Raw genomic sequence first — 19698 nt, 5'->3', positions numbered from 1 at the left:
TAGATGGGGAAACAGTGGAAACAGTGTCAGACTTTATTTTGGGGGGCTCCAAAATCACTGCAGATGGTGACTGCAGCCATGAAATTATAAGATGCTTACTCCTTGGAAGGAATGTTATGACCAAACTAGATAGCATATTCAAAAGCAGAGACATTACTTTGCCAACAAAGGTCCGTCTAGTCAAGGCTATGGTTTTTCCAGTGGTCATGTATGGATGTCAAAGTTGGACTGTGAAGAAAGCTGAGCGCCAAAGAATTGATGCTGTTGAACTGTGGTGTTGGAGAAGACTCTTGAGAGTCCCTTGGACTGCAAGGAGATCCAACCAGTGCATCCTAAAGGAGATCAGTCCTGGGTGTTCACTGGAAGGACTGATGTTGAAGCTGAAACTCCCATAACTTTGGGCACCTGATGTGAAGAGCTGACTCATTTGAAAAGACCCTGATCCTGGGAAAGATTGAGGGCAGGAGGAGAAGGGGACGACAGAGGATGAGATGTTTGGATGGCATCACCGACTTGATGGACGTGAGTTTGAGTGAACTCTGGGAGTTGGTGATGGACAGGGAGGCCTGGCGTGCTGCGGTTCATGGGGTCACAAAGAGTCAGACACAACTGAGCAACTGAACTGAACTGACAGTGGCATAATACGACAAGTCCACTAAAAATCATAACACATTTTAAAATCAAAACATATCACATGTAAACTAGGCCTCAGTCAAGCAGTCTTTTAAAGAAAAGCAATGGGACAACTAAATAATCAATGTAAGTTAACTATCTAGTCAAACTAATGGAAAATCAAAGTTCTGAATCCAGTTGGGATCTGAATGCAGGATGCAAACCCCTGTTCCTGGTACCTCTTCACAGGAAAGCACGAACATGTGTGACCTCCACCTTTATCCATGACTTAATAACTGGAAAAACATGGGAACAAGCGATGCCCTAGGAAGCTTTTGAATTCTGGGAAGAATGCTTCACACAAGCACAAAAATAACTTAAGCACCTGGTGACTAAGAACACATGCCTCAACATGAAAGTACTTCCCCTGAATTCAAGCTTATTCCTCTAAATGTGATAGGCACTCAGAGTAACACAGTAATAGCATTCACTATAATTATACACAAACATAATAAAATGTACAATGATATCATCACACAAAATAAGGCAACTGAACCATTCCACTTACCTATACTTACACTATTCCTATAACATTATTCCCAAGTAATCTCCCTGTACAAAAGGTAATGAACTCCATGGTAGCTGAGATTTGGTAGCAGAAAGACATGTTCACAACAGAATTGAGTTCTTTTACATTTCTAGAAATTTTAGGTGAATCCATGGTGCTGTGAATAGCATCTGGGGGAAATTCTATGAGGAAGAGTTGAGAGAGTTTGAATGGACCAATCATGCACTCCTGGTCATGTGTGTAGGTATCACAAAGTAAGTGGTCACTTCTTCAGCCCCTTTTTGCCAGGCCTTTGCCAGACTCTTAAATTTCATAGTTGCACCCAATTCTCCCAGACACATTAGCACTGACTTGTTGCCCCAATGTGGCTGCACAGTATTAATTGTCTGGAAACAGCATAACAAGGCTGTGGGGCTTAAAGTGTCATCAAAAAAAAGAGAAGAGAATTAATTCATGGCTGGTACCTAATGTTATTGGCATTGAAATTAGGTAAACCACAATAAGGCCCATAATAAGCCAACAATTTATTTTTCCAACTCCAAAGTCATTCATTCAGCTCTGATGTCTTCAGAGCTAAAAACTTTAGTGGGAGCTTTGCACCCGCTGACAAGAGAACCCTTAGTGATGCCAAAAGAGGAAATGAGTTGATGAGGGCAGGGTGGAACACAGCAGTTATTCTTTCATTTCAGTTTTACTGTTTGACTTACTAACAACAACGCTTATCATTTTCTACAGTTCCAAAATGATCCACATCCATGATGCATCCCACAGTAGCCGGCCAACCTTGCAGAAAGATTAAGCAACCAACACCAGGCATCTCGGCCAACAATAGGTAAAATGTGTCAGGAACCTAGGTCTCCTATGCCTAGTTTTGAGCTCAGTCTCATGCTGCCTCTACAACTGAGAAACAGAGAAGACCCCGACCAAGTTCTTTCCACCAGTGGGTTTCTAAGTATCTCTACAGAGGCACTGTTACCATGGAAGTAAGCCCCCGCAACCCCCACCATGAAGGTGATTACACAGACATGGATAAAGTTGCTCGGGCACATCCAATTCATTCTTCTATTTGCTCTAGTCTGCACATCTCCACATAATCAACTGGAATGACTCTGAAGCTCAGAGTTGACTATCTGGCAATTTTCAGACTCAGAGGTGAATGGTCAGCTACTTCCTGAAACACAGATGAATTCGCCACTAGTGCTCAATGGCCGCCCAGTGTAAGGTGTGATCCTCGTCACCTCCGCTTTGTAGGACAAGTATTATCCAGTGTCTCGTAGGAACCTGATTAAGAGCTGGTTCTTTCAGATATGACTCAGAAATGGATGCTTCTTTCCCACAACTGCAGGTTAAAAAGTAGTAAGAAACGATATGGGTGTTTTCCTAAGGGCATTTTAAGTAATATTTCTCTTTGGTCTTAGAAATGTTTGCAAATGAAGTAAACATTTCTTTAAAACTCAGCTCTACAAAGAGTTCCACTTCCCTCTCACAAGCATTCTCTGTATCTTTCTGAAAGTTTCTATAATTTTTGGAGACCAAATTACTCTTCGCACAAAAAACTCATTTTTGCTTCACTATTCTTCATTTAAATACTCTGGCGTTTAGTAACCGTACTCTGTCGTCACTCTTAATGGGGTGTTTTAAGATTCTTTTTCAAAGGCTTTGCTTAATCACAGCCTTAACCTTCTGGTAAAATTCAGTCTTTTAACAAACTGGCCTGTAGGGGACAAGTTTTTAAATTACTCTCAAGTTTTCCCTCCCCCTTCAAAGTTTTCCCAAACTACTTAAAAGCCTCTCAGCCTTGGGGGGAAGGATGATAAATTAGATGATTTTTGTTCTGTCTCTGTTGCTTGGTATTACCCTGGTCTAATCCATTTTTGTCTCACCAAGAATTTGCTTCTTGCAAGCAGACTTCCTCCCATATTCTGCAGCAGGCAGAGTGCAGATTACTAGTGAAGTTGCCCAGAGGCCCAAACCAGGCATGGGAAGCCCTTCAGTTTCCCCCTGGGGGGTTCTCAGGGGTGGCTACACACTCTTTTAACTCTTCCCTTTCCCTTTCTGTAGTGAAGGCCATGTTTGTGTCCTTGCTTCAAAATCTAATTCTTTAGGTAAAACTGGTAAGTAACTTCCAGGTGGACCCAGAAAAATGCAATGAAAAAGTCATTTAAAGGCAAAACATGAGAAAAAAATTAATAAGCAGGGATGCAAAACAACACACATGCTCTGCTAAAACTTTTAAAAATGATGCACACATGCAAACCAAAACCACGAGATTCCGTCTGACAGACCACTTCACACCCATTAGGATGGTTATTATCAAAAAAATGCAAAGTGTTGGCAAGAATGTGGAAAATTGGAACCCTCGTACATTTCTGATGGGAATATGGTACAACCGCTGTGGAAAATTAAACACAGAATTACCTCAAAAAGTTAAACCTAGGCTGATTCACATAGTTGTGTGGCAGAAACGAACACAACATTGTACAGTAATTAACCTCCAATTTAAAAATAAAAAAAACAAGAGTTGGAGGGGTGATGAGAGACAGGAGTAAAGTTGGGTCTGGATAGCAAAAAAAAAAAAAAAGGTTTAACCTGGAATTATTACGTGATCCAGCAATTCCATTTCTGGGTACACATCCCAAAATAATGAAAGCAAAAACAGAAAGGTGTACAGCACTTTTCAGAGTAGCAGCAGTCACAATAGCCAAAAGACAGAACCAACTCAAATGTCTCTCAATAGTGAACAAACAAAATGTGGCCGACACATACAACAAATATCACTCAGCCCTACAAAGGAATGAAATTCTGACATGTGCTACAACACCGACGAACCTTAAAGACATGATGCTGACGGAAATCCACCAGACACAACGGACAAATACAGCCCGATTCCACTTTCACGAGGTGCCCAGAACAGGCAAATTCACAGAAGCTGAGAGGTAGAGTAGAGGTTAGTTCCCAGGGCTGGGGAAAGGGAGGAATGGAGAGTTACTGCTTAATGGGTAGAGACTTTCCGTTTAAGATGACAGCTCTGGAGATGCCTAGTGGTGCTGGCTGCAAAATGGTGTGGATACACTAAATGCCACTGAATTGTACACCTAAAAGTCATTTAAATGGTAAATTTTGTTTTGCATATATTTTGCCACACAAAAAAAAAAATGGCCAAAAGATTCTATAAACATAAATGAAGAGAAAAGGGAAATTACCATGTGAAAGGCAATGGAATAATAATGGGTGACTTTTCTAGGTTTCAACTGCTCCAAGAGCACCTTTTTTTTTTAATCAGTACATTTGTTCACATACTCACTGGTGCACAAAGAAAACAGATGGAGCAGGTCAAAGTAACAGTTCGGGTCGGCAAGATTTTAGTGCTGACTGAGATGCATGGAAGGGAAGGTTTTATGTGAGGGCAGCAGACGAAGATGGGAGTCAAGCAAGGCAAGAGATAGATCATGTGTGGCATGTTTTCCTTCTTCTAATCTCTTGCCTTGAAAGCCAGCCTCTCAGCCCCAAGACTCGAGGCCATGTTTCTCTCGGATAAATGTGCACAGACCACGGGAACACTTCATGTCTGCGCATCTAGCAGCTCCACACCCTGGACCATTACCTGACACCCTCCTGGCCTCACTGCTAGCCCACCGCACTGCCCAACAGCAAGGACCCTGTGGTCTCCCCAGATGACAGATTCGCCCACCAGAGAGCCAAGGAATTTTCTGTGTGTGTCAGCGTCATTCAAAGACCTCCCAAGGAATTCCCTTGATGGTCCAGCGGTTAGGACTCAGTGCTTTCACTGCCGTGGCCCAAGTTCAATCCCTGGTCGGGGAACTAAGATCTCACAAGCCACAGTGTGGCCACCCCCTCAAAAAAAAACAGAGCTCCCCAACTCTTACAATTCAGCCAGAACCTTGAACTTTTATATTAGCAGACTTCAAGCACAAGTTCAACACAAATCTTAGTCACCTCTCAATCACTGGCCTCCAAAGGGCAGAAGAGGGACAGGAATTATCCAGGTTCACAAACTCGTATTTTTCTCCTCGAAGTTAAGGAACCTCACACCTGTCAAATCTGTGTGTCTATGCAATCTTGTGTTTGCTCAGGTGACTCTGAGTTCCCTAATGAGACTGGGATGATAAATGGTGATGTGGCAGCCAACACCGGATTGCAATTGCCTGCAGATACCTACAGAGAACAAGCTATACCTGAATCATTAAGGCTTGACTACCCACATCTACAGAGTCAAGTCAAATTCGAGTCAAGTCAAATTCGATTATGCTAGGTCCTCTTGAAAGCAGGCTGCCCATCTGGGAGACATGGGGTCTATTTTTCCAAGCTCATGAAAGAGTCACACAGGTTACAAACCACTGGTTGCTCTAATTAATTGCCTGAGATACACTGGTAGATTTTAGGGTTTCTTATATTGTTGTGTTTTTTTTTTTTTTTTCTTCCAATTCTGTTAGTTACTTGAGTGACATTTTCATGCTTTGGTTTAAACACTTGGGAAATTAAAAGTCATCCCAACAGGGTATAATTAAAAGTTAAATATAGCAACTAAAATCTCATCTCATGGAAAGTCTCCTCCAAATCGTAGAAGTGTCATTGTGGGAATTTGACTAGAAGTCAGCACGGACAAGTACGGATTCAGGCATTGCCACCGCGATGCATCTGTCAAGGCTGCAGCTGAGCAATGAGAAGCGCACACCCAACATGTTCTATTAGAGCATCAGTCCCTTGCTTCAAATGCTTTAAAAAATGAGATTTCATGGAAGCTCTGCCAACCAGTCAGCCCTCTACAACGAGGGCTAAACAGGTGCAGTCTCTCACAGAAATTAGAAAATGAGTTCAAGGACTTCCCTGGTGCCCCAGTGGCTAAGACTCTGCACTTCCAATGCAGGGGGCCTGGGTTCGATCCCTGGTTGGGGAACTAGATCTTGTGTGCCGCAACGAAGATCCAGTACTGCCAAATAAAGAAATACTTTTTAAAAGAAAAGGAGTTCATGCGTCATGAAAGTTTAAGACAGAATATTAGTTTGTAGTTACTGCCACTATCTACTAATCTTGCTTTGAAAAATGAGGTGAACATCACTCTTCAAAGCCAATTCCAGGACTCGTGAAGTATGCCAACCCCCTACCCTGTCCCAGGAGGTGTCCTAGATTTCCCCTCCTTCTCCCACTTTCACGGGCACCCTGGTAAGAGAACAGCTCTGCCTCTTCTCTCCTTGTGACCTAATGGTTTCAATAGTGCTTCTGAGTCCCGAGCAGGATGTCTATACAACTATCCTTCCACTTAGCAGTCCCTCAAGAAGTCATTTTGTAATCATGAAAAGCCCTTCTCCATGCATGTTCAGCAGATGCTCCCAAAATGGGGTTTTCCAACACCCATGGAAGCTACCACTGAACATGCATTTTCTGCACTCCCAACTCCAGACCAGCTGGCAGTCCTAGGAAGGGGCATCTGAATTCAGGACTAGCACTTGTCTAGATAAAGACAGCTGCTAGTGTTGCCCCTGGTGACCACATTCACTTTGGCAGAAGCAGCAGTGATAAATATTTCTCTGGATTGTCAATTCACATCAGCCAGGTGCCTTTGTTTTAAGAAACAACTTATTGGTAATTGATCTTGAGAAAACTCTTCCCTGAAAGTTTAAGGCAGAACTCTCTCTCCCCTCTGACTTTATGTATCTCAGAGCCCAAAACTGGCTCATTTGGAACAACCTATAATACCTTTGGAGTAGATTTCAAGTATAGCATAGTTAAGAGTAGGAAAAAGATTCTCTTGACCTCATTAGCCAGTGGTTTCAATCTTCCACCACCTACCTCAAAAACACATAAATCAAGGTTAGCAAGCTCTGCCTGAGGGGTGCCTGTATTCTAAGAAGTTGCCCAAATGGAAAACATCTAGTGAGAGAACATAGCATGCACAAATCACATATGTAGAGGGACTTAGTTTTCAGAAACACTTTTAGGAACCAACATGTAACTTCAAGCCTGTCAGATAAGCTGAGTTTCATTAGCCCTACTGTACAAGCCAAGCTGACAGGGGTGATGTAACTTGCCCACAGGTACTCAAAACCTGGCAACCCTGGATCGTAAACTTAGGTCTTGACAACTTTGAGCTGCTTCTGCACAGACTATGTGGTCCCTAAGCAAAAAGCTGCACGATCCAAAAACTCCTCCATCATTGAGAAGTGGGTGTTTGCTTCACCATGATAAATCTCTGGGGTTACTTTAAAAACCAATAGCCATAACAGGACTGGAAAATGCCACAGGGAGACAAAGTTCACACCTCTGCTCTAGCTTTCCTTATCACAGCTTAAAATAACCAAAATATTACTGAACTCCAGCACAGCTGACTTTCTGCTAAGATTTTATAACATTTTATATGCTTTAGGCACAAAGCTCAAGAAACCCAAGAGAAACTCAAGGATGTTTCCACACAATATTTCCAAGCATATGTTTCACATTCCCCTGAAAATTAATGCTAGTTACTAGATACTCAGGGAGCTCTATCAAGTTATCAAAAAGTTTTGTAATACTATTATGGGTAGCCACCAGTGAGTGGGTGAAATTGCTTGAGCTTCCCTGGTGGCTCAGAAGGTAAAGAATTCACATGCAGTGCAAGAGACCTGGGTTTGATCCCTGTGTCAGGAAGATCGCCTGGAAAAGGGAATGACTACCCACTCTAGTATTCTTGCCTAGAGAATTTCATGGATAGAGGAGCCTGGAGGGCTACAGTCCATGGGCTCGCAAAGTCAGACATGACTGAGCAACTATCACATCGCAACCAGTGAGTATGGTGAAAGTTAGTGGTATATGAACCGGAATGACATCAGAGACAAGAAAACGAGTAAAGAACAACCTTGATTCAACTGAAATAAACAACCAGAAGAGACTGGTAGAAGCTGGTAGTTTTAAAAATCAGATCCCACTTAAATTGTGCTAAACCGCCCCCAGCTTGCATCCTGACTCTGAAATGGGTCCTGACATCTGATTCTGGGGAGCCTAGTCATTCATATTTCCAGTGACAGGCTACCGCGGGCCAGATACCATGGTACAATGAATAGAAAAAGCCTGCTACGGGAGAGCTGATGGCCTCATGGGGATACTAGAAAGCTTGCATCCTTCTTCTTGAGAGCCACAAACCAGCAGTGGGGCTGCCGGCGGCATGTCTCCAAGGGCAGATGATTCTGGGCAAGAGCTCTGATGACAGTTATACGCAATTTCAGAAAGTACAAGCTACCATGGGAGGGATTCAAGCAGGAAATAAGGACAGAACTGTTCCACTGCCAGTGGGATTTATTAAGAGTCATGAACTTTTCCAAATGAAAGGAGAGGACCAAGTCAGAGAGACAAAAGGAAAAGTCTGTGTTAGACTGCAATAAGGCAAGGATGCAACCCTATAATCTCCAGGACAATCACTAAAAGAAGAGTAAAAGAATTAGCAAGTCAACAAATAGAGAACCTGGAATAACTTTTTGCTTAATCCAAAAGAAATCAAGAAGGAGGGGGGAAGAACCATAGAACAGATAGGTCAGATGGAAAACAAATTTGTCAGACGGTAAACAAAATTTCAAATACACTGGTAACTACATACATGAACGGTAAACTGAAAGCTACCCAATTAAAATATTGTACAAAAACAAAAGCTGAAAAGAAGGACCTAAGTACATTTCAAAAACCATGAAAGAGAATAGATGCTGTCACCACGGTCTGTCTCGCTGCCCACGATGAGGGCCTGCCAAGTTTTCCAGCACAGTCCTCCATGCATCAGCATCCCTACCTTGCACAACTCATTTGTTCGCTTCCATGCACTGTTAGGAAAGCGAATTGCTTCATTGGAAAAGGCCATAGAAAACTCTGCTGTCTTGCTGATTCTTTATTGAGAGAGCCCTTGTTCCTCCCTGCTAGGAATAATTCATTTAGTGCATCCTTCCATATGCATATTAAACCCTGCATTGTATACAGATTATTACATTGTTTTATTGGAAACTGCTCTTTATTGGACAGCTCTTCTGGGGTCACCAATCATCATGGAAATGGATTTTTTTTTCTGCCCACATTCCTTGCCCCACTTTCCCCCCCAACTCCCGCAAGCCCCAGCCTCCAAGTACCAGGCTCCATTAGTGCAGTAATAAAACCACTACTGTTTGGTTAGCAGTAATGAGTTCTAAAAGCATCAATGCAGTGTTTCATGGAGCAGGGCTATTGTTAGGTGCAGCAAACTTCCCTGGCATCAATCAACAGCAGTAGATGGTAGCAGACTTTTTTGAAGCTTGCCAGGAATGCAGTGAAAAACTGGACAATATGTGCTCAACAACAAGGCGATGTGCCTCACACAAAGTCAAACAAAATGACCAGTAACTAAATACACTCATCTCTGTGCAGTGTAGCCCTACTGCAGGTTTCTCTTAAAGTTTGGGTAACAGTTACTTCCCTAGTGTCTAGCAGTAGTGTTGCTGCCTGCTCTCCGCCCAAAATATCAGTCGGCCTCAGCTACAAAGATAGCTTTTATTCCTTTATACGTGTTAACTTGATAGAAGAAAATGAGAAACAGAAGAAAAGAAAAAGGTTGGGAGGAAGAAAGGGATAAGGAGTCCAATAAAACAGCTTTATCTCAGTGCCTCCAAGGGTCAAGGGACAGGATGAGGGATCAGCCATTAGCCTTCCTGGGTCTCCATTTCTTCATCAGGTTCACAGGACTGATCCATGTTAAGACTGATGTTATTTAACTCATTTTTTACCTATAGGATTCACACAGATAGCATTGGAAACACTTGCTCACTTGGTTAAGATATAACATGGAAATAAGTTTCTATTTCAGCTTGGCTCTCTGATCATCTGCTTTAGAGATGAAATTCTTCACCTTTCAAAAATGAAATTTTCTTTAATACATACAGCTGTTAGCTAGAAGAATTCTGGTAACTTTATACTTTGGTCAATCCAAATTTCTCCACTTTTCACTGCCAAAAGACCTCTCAGGTTTTTTGTTGGGAGGCAGTAGGGGCTTTATTTTGTTTTTGTCTTAGGTAGGTACAAAGGGACTCCTCACCTGTGGATGAAGAAATACCAGGAAGACTATTACCCACGCCACCCCTGAAGACGCAAACCACTTCAATGTCAGTACCAAAAAAGAATAAGGGGGGAAAAAAGAAGAACAGAAACACGTCAATACCTTAGTTAGCAAGGAGAAGCTATTGAAATGAGGAAAAGAAGGCAGGCTGGTAGAGGAAGTGGATCTGAAAGAAGGAAGAGTGCAGAAGGAAATGGACAGGCTTAAAACTTTCCGAGAAAGTCTTTATTTTGCTGTGTGTCAAGGCTGATTCTGTTAGAAATGACTGTTTTAAAACTGCTGCTTCTTGACATGAGATCAAATACCTTTGAATACCTAATCATTTAGCCACAGAATACATATTAAGACTAAAACTGAAAATTCTTTCCTTCTTTCTCTTGTCCTATATGAATTTTATTGAGACAAAAAGACATATGTCTCTTAATACAGGCTCTAAAAATAAGTTGATCCAGGAAAAAGTTTAAAACAAAATGAAATTTAACAGTAGAGTGGATTAAATTTTGCTCCCAATTAAAAACATATATGGGGGAAAGGAAGAGAAGAAGAAATGTAAGACCAAAGAGAAGACAAGACAGAATTAGAAAATATTCTCTTCAGGAGGGCAATCAAACAACATTTATATGTAAACCACACACTGTCCTTCCTTTCCCTTGTAGCCTGGAGAGAAAGTCTGTCTTTTGGTTTTCTTTTTGTGCTTTATTTAGCTCATGAAAACAATACACAAGGGTAGCCTTCACAGGGCTCCCAATCCCACCTGCCATGCGCTCAAAGACAATACAAAAGAGCAAGAAGCAGCCTCATCTATGGAGGTGAGATAAAAAAGGAAGAAGTTACTGAACGGTAACATGGTAAAAGAAATGAAGTTTACAGTTTAGCATTCAAACTACTAAAGAATCACTGTGTACAAAATCTTAGGAGGAGATTAACCGGCCAAAATGACTATGTAATCCAGTGTTTAGCTTCCCAGTGACACCTGGGACCTCAGCTGTGGGGCCACTATAATGGGGTCACCTCCTCCGACCACAAAAGCTACACAGTAGGACTAACACACACCCCTGCTCATGTACAATATCCACCGAGGAATAGCTGTAAGCATAATTGAAGGCTCAAAGTCCAGAGGATACAAAGGTTATCTTGTGACATTAAAAGAGTACCACCATGAGCCCAGCTAGCCAGAAGCTTGGTCACAGTGGAGTCATTCAGGTTAGAGAGATTGTTCAGGGTGCTGGAAACTGGCTGAGATTCCACTTACGCGGATGGAGGGGGAACTGGAGGCAAGGACAACACCAGGCTCCAGTGAATGAACTGAGTCATAATCCTAAGGTAAATGGAGGAAAGGAGTTGGCTGGCCCTTGACCTAGCTCAAAGTGGGTTAACCTTAAAGAGAGCCTCTTAGGGAGTGGAAGGAGTGGATTCCACACCTCATTTCTCTTTCCTGAAGAATGCTGTCAATGAAATGAATGAGTATCATGAGCGAAACTGGGCATTGAACAGATTCCTAAGAGAGGGGTGTACTCCTTGTCCCAAGCAAACATCTACCTCTCTTGCAACGCTCTTCTTCCCGCTGGTGGCAGGTATGTAGAATACTCACCACACTTTTCTAAAGCATACAACCACACACACGATCAATTATGTCCACTATTTATTCAGGCTTTTATTAAGGAACACAATGTCACTTTCCCTTCCCAGAGTTTCTCTCCTTTTCTCCACTCTTTTCAAAAGCTTACCCAGCTATATCTAATTCTCTCTGGAAAGCATATTTGGCTGACTATCCTTAGGAAAGGACTTGCAAACTAATCAATGGCTTCAAGAGTCTTCTCCTAATAGCAAACATTTGATGCAGGTGAGGAGAGAAAGAAAATGTTTCCTTTAAAGACGGTGTTGCTTTAAGTAATATTGAGACCGCCTGGGGGCAGGTGGCCTACTCTTCTTTAATGAGGCAATTATTGGGTTAGCCAAAAAAATTCATTTGGGTTTTTCCGCCAAATAGCTTCCAGTATATTCGGTGATGCTTTAGAAAGCAGGTGAAGGAAACCAAAGGGCTCAAGGACATCTCTAGGCAGCTGGCCAGCTGCCCATAAGGCCATCCTGCACACAACATTAGTATTGTCTCCTAAGGGGAGGCCTATTTTAATCAAGGAAATATTTAATTGGGAAAGATTCACCCAGAAAAATACAAAGTTTGCAAAAAGGGAATAAAAACATGTAATGATTCACAGTGAATCCACAGAGCCACACTCGGACATATGTGGTAGCATGGATGGTGGTCAACCAGGCTCAAGCCCTTGACAGATCCACTGCTGAAGTCACAGTACTGAAGTCAAGACTTAGCCAGCATTCTTCCCTAGTGAAAGAGAAATATGATCTGCCACAGGTTGCTCAGTCAGGCCTGAGAATCCTGGGTCCTTAAAACAATGCCTGCAGAATGCGACATACGCTCAGTATGAACTCTGCCCAAGAACTGGCTGTCCTCATGGTCTTGAAAAGCTGGTCTGAAGATGTTAGAAAAAATGGCTCCTGGCTTCTCTGGTAGCTCAGCTGGTAAAGAATTTGTCTGCATCGCAGGAGACCCCAGTTTGATTCCTGGGTTGGGAAGATCCGCTGGAGAAGGGATAGGCTACCCAATCCAGTATTCTGACCTGGAGAATCCCATGAACTATATATATAGCCCACGGGGTTGCAAAGAGTCGGACTTGACTGGGCGACTTTCACTTTTCCTAAGGAGGGTCTTGTAAATCGGTGAAAATGGCTGTCCTACTGCCGCGAGATGCCCAGGTTAGCTATGTCAGAGGACCATGTGGTGGTGTGATGTGTGAACCTGGGCTCTGCTGGGAAGGAGGGATTGGTCTGATGCTAGAATCAACACCCATGTGTGACAGGAGTCTGGCGCAAAAGCACTGCACTCACCCTATGTCCCATGACCGCAAGCACATAGAGTGACAGCTGTTCTCTGAAAGCCAAAGATGAAATTAACATGGATAAAGGGCTACTGGGTGGTTTCTAGGATGAAGAGTCCATAAACACGGTTGGGATAGAGCCTTAGTCTTCCCAACCCCATCACTAGCACTATGATCTTGCTTTCTCTCCAAAATCGTAATTTTAAAATCCTCCTTCTCATTTTACCTCAAGTTCACACACTTTGTCTGTTACTAAACATTGTGGCTCCTGTCCCTGAAATAGTTCTCTGGTTCAATTCTTTATTTTGATAACCTTGCCTTTAACTTAACCTTGTCTTTACTTCCAGGTTCAATATTGTACAGTAGTTTCAGATCCAAGCTCTACCCCTTACAGTATGTGTGTGTTCAGTATGGTATGGTCGCTTCAGTCGTGTCCAACTCTTTTGAGACCCCATGGACTGTAGCTCACAAGGCTCCTCTATCCGTGGGATTCTCTAGGCAAGAACACTGGAATGCGTTGCCATTCCCTCTTCCAGGAGACCTTCCCAACCCAGGGAGGAACCGTCTTCTCCTGCGGTTCCTGCATTGCAGGCACTCTTTACCACTAAGCCACCAGGTAAGCCCACTGCTGACCACGTGCTGCCACTGCTGCTGCTAAGTCGCTTCAGTCGTGTCCGACTCTGTGCAACCCCAAAGACGTCAGCCCACCAGGCTCCGCCGTCCCTGGAATTCTCTAGGCAAGAACACTGGAATGGGTTGCCATTTCCTTCTCCAATGCATGAAAGTGAAAAGTGAAAGTGAAGACGCTCAGTCGTGTCCAACTCTTAGAGAACCCATAGACTGCAGCCTAGCAGGCTCCTCCATCCATGGGATTCTCCTGGCAAGGGTACTGGAGTGGGGGTGCCATTGCCTTCTCCACTGCTGACCGTATAACCCTCAGCAAATTCTTCACTCCTCTAAGCTACCACCTGAAAATGGTCATTGTCGGGATTAAACAGGAATGAGCATGTAAAGTGCTCAGCAAGTGTTAAATCCTCAATAAAGCATCAATACCAGCAGCATCATAACAAACCAGGTCTTGATCTGTATTTAAATGAACCATACCAACATGACCCAGCGTCACTGTTAGCAGTCTCGCTGGTGCCAACCTCAGTTAGCACTCTCAGTTATATCCCATGTAAAACCAAGCACCTGTACCCCAAACTGTAAAACCCTCCACCACACCTGCCTTTCCCACAACCTCCATCTAGTCCCTTCCTTAACTTCCTCCACAGACAGGAAAACATCGCTCCAGTCCTTGGTCTTCTAGAAAATGCTTTCAGACCAGTTTAATCCAGAGCAGGGAATGCAGTTTTCCTTCCTTTCTCTAGCTCCTTACTCAAAAACAAAACACACAAACAAAATACCATTGCTATATATAAACAGTAATAAGTGATATTATACCACCTTTATGAATTTGCTTGTCCCAGTTACCATTTTCCTAATCCTCCACAGAGGGTAATTTTGTGGGGGTTTTTTGTTTGTTTTTTTTAAGGCCTTGTACTAGACAGCTGGGTTGGGACAGAAAACAGCTAATCATTTGGAATAATATTTTTATTTCCTTAGAACACCTTGAAAAGTGAAAGTGTTAGTGGCTCAGTCATGTCCGACTCTCTGTGACCTCATGGACCACAGCCCACCAGGCTCCTCTGCCCATGAAATTCTCCAGGCAAGAAAAATGAAGTGGGTTGACATTCCCTTCTCCAAGGGGTCTTCCCTACCCAGGGATCCAACCTGGGTCTCTTGCATTGACAGATGGATTCTTTACCATCTGGGCCACCAGGCAGCACCTTAGTAGCTTGTTATACAAATGAAATAAGGGATAAGCAGTAAACGATGTACCTCCTAGTGTTCCATCAAAGCTTCTTCTTGACACACTGACTTGAAAGCCTGAGAAGAACTTTATGAATTTCTCAACTAGCAAACTTCTCATTCCCCGCCCCACTCCCAGCCCCCGCCCCCGCCCCCAGCATCTGGTAAAGATTGACTTTAGAAATCACTACACAGCAAGCATTTCTCCCAGGTCTGGTAGTCAGAGCTAACTACTTCAAGGAAAACAAAACAACTCACAATTCCCAGATTTCATTTGATTTGATTGATAGGGTCTACAGCTTGGGAAAAACAAATAGGAAAAGAACACTAAGCCAGGAGTTAACCAGCAAATGTGAAGTTGCAAATTGTCATTTCAATTCTCACTCCCCAGAGACTTTAAATCCCTAAGTGTTTTATAAACCAATTGGCAAAGTTCACTCACTCACCCTAAGAAACATAATACAACAAAGACAGGGAAGAGAACATTAAGCTATGATGAAGAATACATGGTAGATTCACTGTTTTGTTGTTTTTGTTTTTTAAGTTCTTTGAGGATAAAAAGACCTAAGTGGTATGTATTATAACCTATCACAACTAGTCAGTACCTGTCAATTACCCTACAAGGAGAAGCTAATTCAAGGCTCTCTGTTAAGTAATTTTCAAATATGTACCTTATTTTGAACTGAGAGCTACACTAATCCATTTACCCCGAGAAACTCTTCAACCCCCTCCCTATTCCCTGCCACTCTCCCATCATCAGGCCATCACTGCAGATGAAAGGGTAATTTTCCAACCCAAGTTACTGAATCTAATGCTCATCTTTTGTAAATCGCAAATACTGAACAGGGACTAGAGTCATCCACAGTTTCTTTCATCTGTGAGTACCTGCTGAGTGCCAGGTACTGCACTGGTGACTGTTCAGTTAACTCATCCCTGTGATAAGTTTCCTCTGCCTAGAAAACTCCTTCCTCCCAGAAGTTGAAGGGAAGGGATGATAAAGAAGTTTGTTTCTAAGACAGTCCTGTTTCTAAGACAGGACCAACAAAGGTTAATTAACCTAAACCTTGAGAAGTGTGCCCGAGTGGTTTCTGAACACAGAAGAGAGATGTTGGTGACAGCAGCAGGAGCCAATAGGCTCAATGTGGCAGATAAAAATTCCCATGCCAAAATGCTGACAAACAAGGGAAGAAACACAGCTTCCTCTCCACTTATTGCACAGGCCACTCTCTGGCTGCTGGGCCACACTTCAGCAGAAGAAAAACTTTGGGGACTTTCCCAGTGAACTGAGACAGGTGACAGGGAAGGAAAGCATGAAGACAAGAGGCTGATTACCATCCAAGCTCCATCCACCTCCCTGGAGAGGGCCCCTGCCAGGAGTCAGCAGGCAGAGCTGGAGCTAACAGCCAGCAGTGCCTCAGGCTACGTGGGTTTCCCCTGAATGACTGGGGGAAAGGGTATCAAAAGAAACGGTATCTGATAACATTAAGTCCTCATAGTCCATGGATGATATGTTCATCCTTTTACTGAGAACTCCCTGAGGGTAGCAGGCATTTAAGGGAAATGGCATGCTCTATCCTAAGGGAGAAAAAAGAGAAAGTAAAAGCAATGTTGTAGGTTTTTGTTAATTTAACAGCAACATAACTATAACAGAGACCACTCATTAATTATCTATTATGTGCTAAGCACTATACAATGAGTTTAATGAACTTTATTTCTAAAGTCACAATAGCCCAGTACAACAAATAATAGTTTCCCTACTTTTTCAAGTGAAGAAACTGATAGGGAATTTTTTCTTATGTTGTTCAAGGTTACAAGGTGACAAAGTATAATCACTCAGAAGTCTCTGGCTTTCTTTTTCCCTTTCTGTTCATCAGTCACTACCTTTAAGTCATTAATAAAAATGTTACTATTATGGTTCTATGCCAGGCACTGGAGAATAACATGGAGGGGTAAAAAGGAGAACAATGAACTTCAAATCATTAAGAAAGTAAGGTAAATGAAACATCAACTCAAAATGGAGCAGAATGTGGCACCTAGAAGGTATTATGGTTTAAAAAAAGAAAAAGCATGATCTCTGAAGTCAGGAAGACCTGGGTTTGAGGACCAAAATGGCAACCCACTCCAGTATTCTTGCCTGGAGAATCCCATGGACATAAAAGCCTGGCAAGCCCAGTCCATGGGGTCACAAAAAGTCAGACATGACTGAACAACTAACACTTCAACATACAACTGGGGCAAGTTAAGCCCCCTAAGATTCGCATTTCACATCCGTCAAGTAGAAGCAGTAATGGCAAAAGCTGTGATTCAATCTCTAACACCACTTAGACAAAAATTATACTACCATCATAAAAGTCAGACTCTAAAAGCACAAAGTGTGGGCTGTGGAAGGAATTCAAAGTATCAGTTACAGAACTTGCCAAGTATCTTCAATCTCAGCATTTAAGACACCTGAAATGGGAAATGGAATGATGGGTCCATAACTCACACACACTCACACTTTCTTCCTGTTCCCATGGCTTCATCACAGCACTTCTGACCTAACAGAGCTCTGATGACTGCCCAGTGGCGAGCTTACTCAGGTATCTATCTCCGCACTCAGATACTACCAAACACAGCAGACAGCTCTGCAACTGAGGTAACCCCTCTTTGATAAAAAGAATATTCATGGCAACAATAGAAGCTCATGTTCTATAAGACTGGAATTAAAGGGAAAGATTTACCCACATTGCAGATATTCTGTATCATCATGTGATAGATATGTAACATGCCTTCATAGAAACAAAAATTCACAAAACTTCAGAGCTCAAAACAGCAAAAGCAACAGTCTAATTCAGCCCCTTCTGAGTAAAGTCCCAAGAGGTAAGACTGACTTGCCCAACATCTGTCTGGAGGCTAAATTGCGACAGAATGTCCTGATTCTCAGAACAATTCTTACCCTTCCCCATTCCCTTAGTTTCCGAGGAACAGCTTAATGTATGATGCCACATATTCTTAAAAGATTTGACTATATGTAGTTTTAAATATATACCAATATCAGCAGCATTCTATTTATCAGAACTTCTAATTAGGTAGCCAAATGAACTGTTTAAAAATCCCACAAAAACACACCACAAAGTCAAGGCCACAGAACCAGGAATCAGGAGATCAGGTACGAGTTAGTCCTGGTTCTCACTGGCCAGTCTTCAGATCTCAAATCACTTTATTTCAACTGGGCCTCTGTTTCTAGAACCATAAAAAGGAATTGAACCAACTTGTCCCCAAGATCCTTCTCCTATCTAAAGCTCCTGGATTCCCAATCTCACAGCAGATACAGAAAACCCAAGTTACTTTTTTTTTTTTTAAGTTACAAGTGCACACACGCACACACACAAGATCACAGATATCATATAAGGACAATACGTATATGTATCAAAGCTATGCAAGCTTTAGGGTTTTTCCACAGAGGTAAGCACTGTGTTTTCCAAAGGCAAACAATTCCCTCTATCCAGAGCAAGGACAGGATGTTGGAGACATGAGTTATTCTGTTGACATTCTAGGTGCTGGTCAGTGAGAGGACAGGAACCAGAACGGCTTCCTACAGAGGACAGAAGACAAACTGGCTCCGGAAAAAAACAAAGAGATGCTCTGAATGCCAGAGGATCTTTGCTTCCCAAGCCCTTCCTAATCCAGCCTTCTATTTAACAGTAATAGTAATACAGGGAGACTTACTGGTAATGCTCAATCTCTTTTTGGCAAAAGGAGTGAAAAGAATTTACTTCTAGAACCAGAGTTCACATGAGTAAACAGGGATGCTCCAACCAAGGATGTCCCAGGGAAAGTGAAGCTTCCCAAACACCATCAGCGATTTCTTCCTTACCCTCTGTTTCCAAGCACCTACACTTTTTCCCCAACATGTCAGGATACAAATGCGTCCTTTACCAAGCACTCTTTTCAGAGGCAGGAATGAACAAAGAGCAATAAGAACCGTGACAGGCTTTTAAGAAACGGGAAGGAAGAGGATGAGCAATGGCTGCTCCAGGCCTGTCGTGCAGAAACAGGGCCCTGCTTACCTTCTCATCCCAAACTCAACCCTTCAAGAAACATCACCAGGGAACATCCTTCACCTCATGTGATTTTGGAGCACATGTTCTGACCCTCTCATCCTCTTCTCAAAAAAAAAGTTTTTGTCTATAAAATATATATTTATATGTGTTTATAAATACATATATATTCCTGCATCTCTTCTAGGACAGTAGGTGACTGCACCCTAACACCTCACTGGGTTTAATATAGATAGGGCTTCTGTTCTGCCTTTGCTGTGTTTAATGCCACCAGTGTGTCGCCACAGACGGTCCAAAAGAACTCACAGATAAAATACCCCAAAGATACTTCTGAATTTCTTTCCTTAATCAGAATTCTACGTAGTTCCCAAAAGACATCCACCCATTCATTCGCCCATCACTGGCAATCTCATGATACAAGCCCTTGATTATGAGCAATGTCGAATTTGAAAAAGGATAGATAGATGTATATGTATAACTGAATCACTTTGCAGTACATCTGAAACTAACAACATTGTATGTCAACCACACCCCAATGTCAACAAAAGTTTTTAAAGAAGAAAAACAAATTTTTAAAAAGTAATGAAAATCATTTTAAGGGTTGTAGTAACAAAGGCAGTGAGGAAATGACAGCATCCCCAAAGCTTACTTCAAGCTTCGTTTTTT

General features: G+C 42.5%; 1 protein-coding gene across 4 annotated transcripts in view; it reads right to left on the bottom strand.

The window, feature by feature from the left end:
• FMNL2 (formin-like 2) overlaps positions 1-19698 on the bottom strand; it is a 331355-nt gene that overhangs the window by 246851 nt on the left and 64806 nt on the right. The gene's annotated exons all lie outside the window — the stretch shown is intronic.

The sequence above is a fragment of the Bison bison genome, unplaced genomic scaffold (genome assembly GCF_000754665.1).
Source record: "Bison bison bison isolate TAMUID 2011002044 unplaced genomic scaffold, Bison_UMD1.0 scf7180017864139, whole genome shotgun sequence".
In the NCBI taxonomy this organism is placed as follows: Eukaryota; Metazoa; Chordata; class Mammalia; order Artiodactyla; family Bovidae; genus Bison; species Bison bison.
This window is presented reverse-complemented; position numbering and strand designations above follow the sequence as displayed.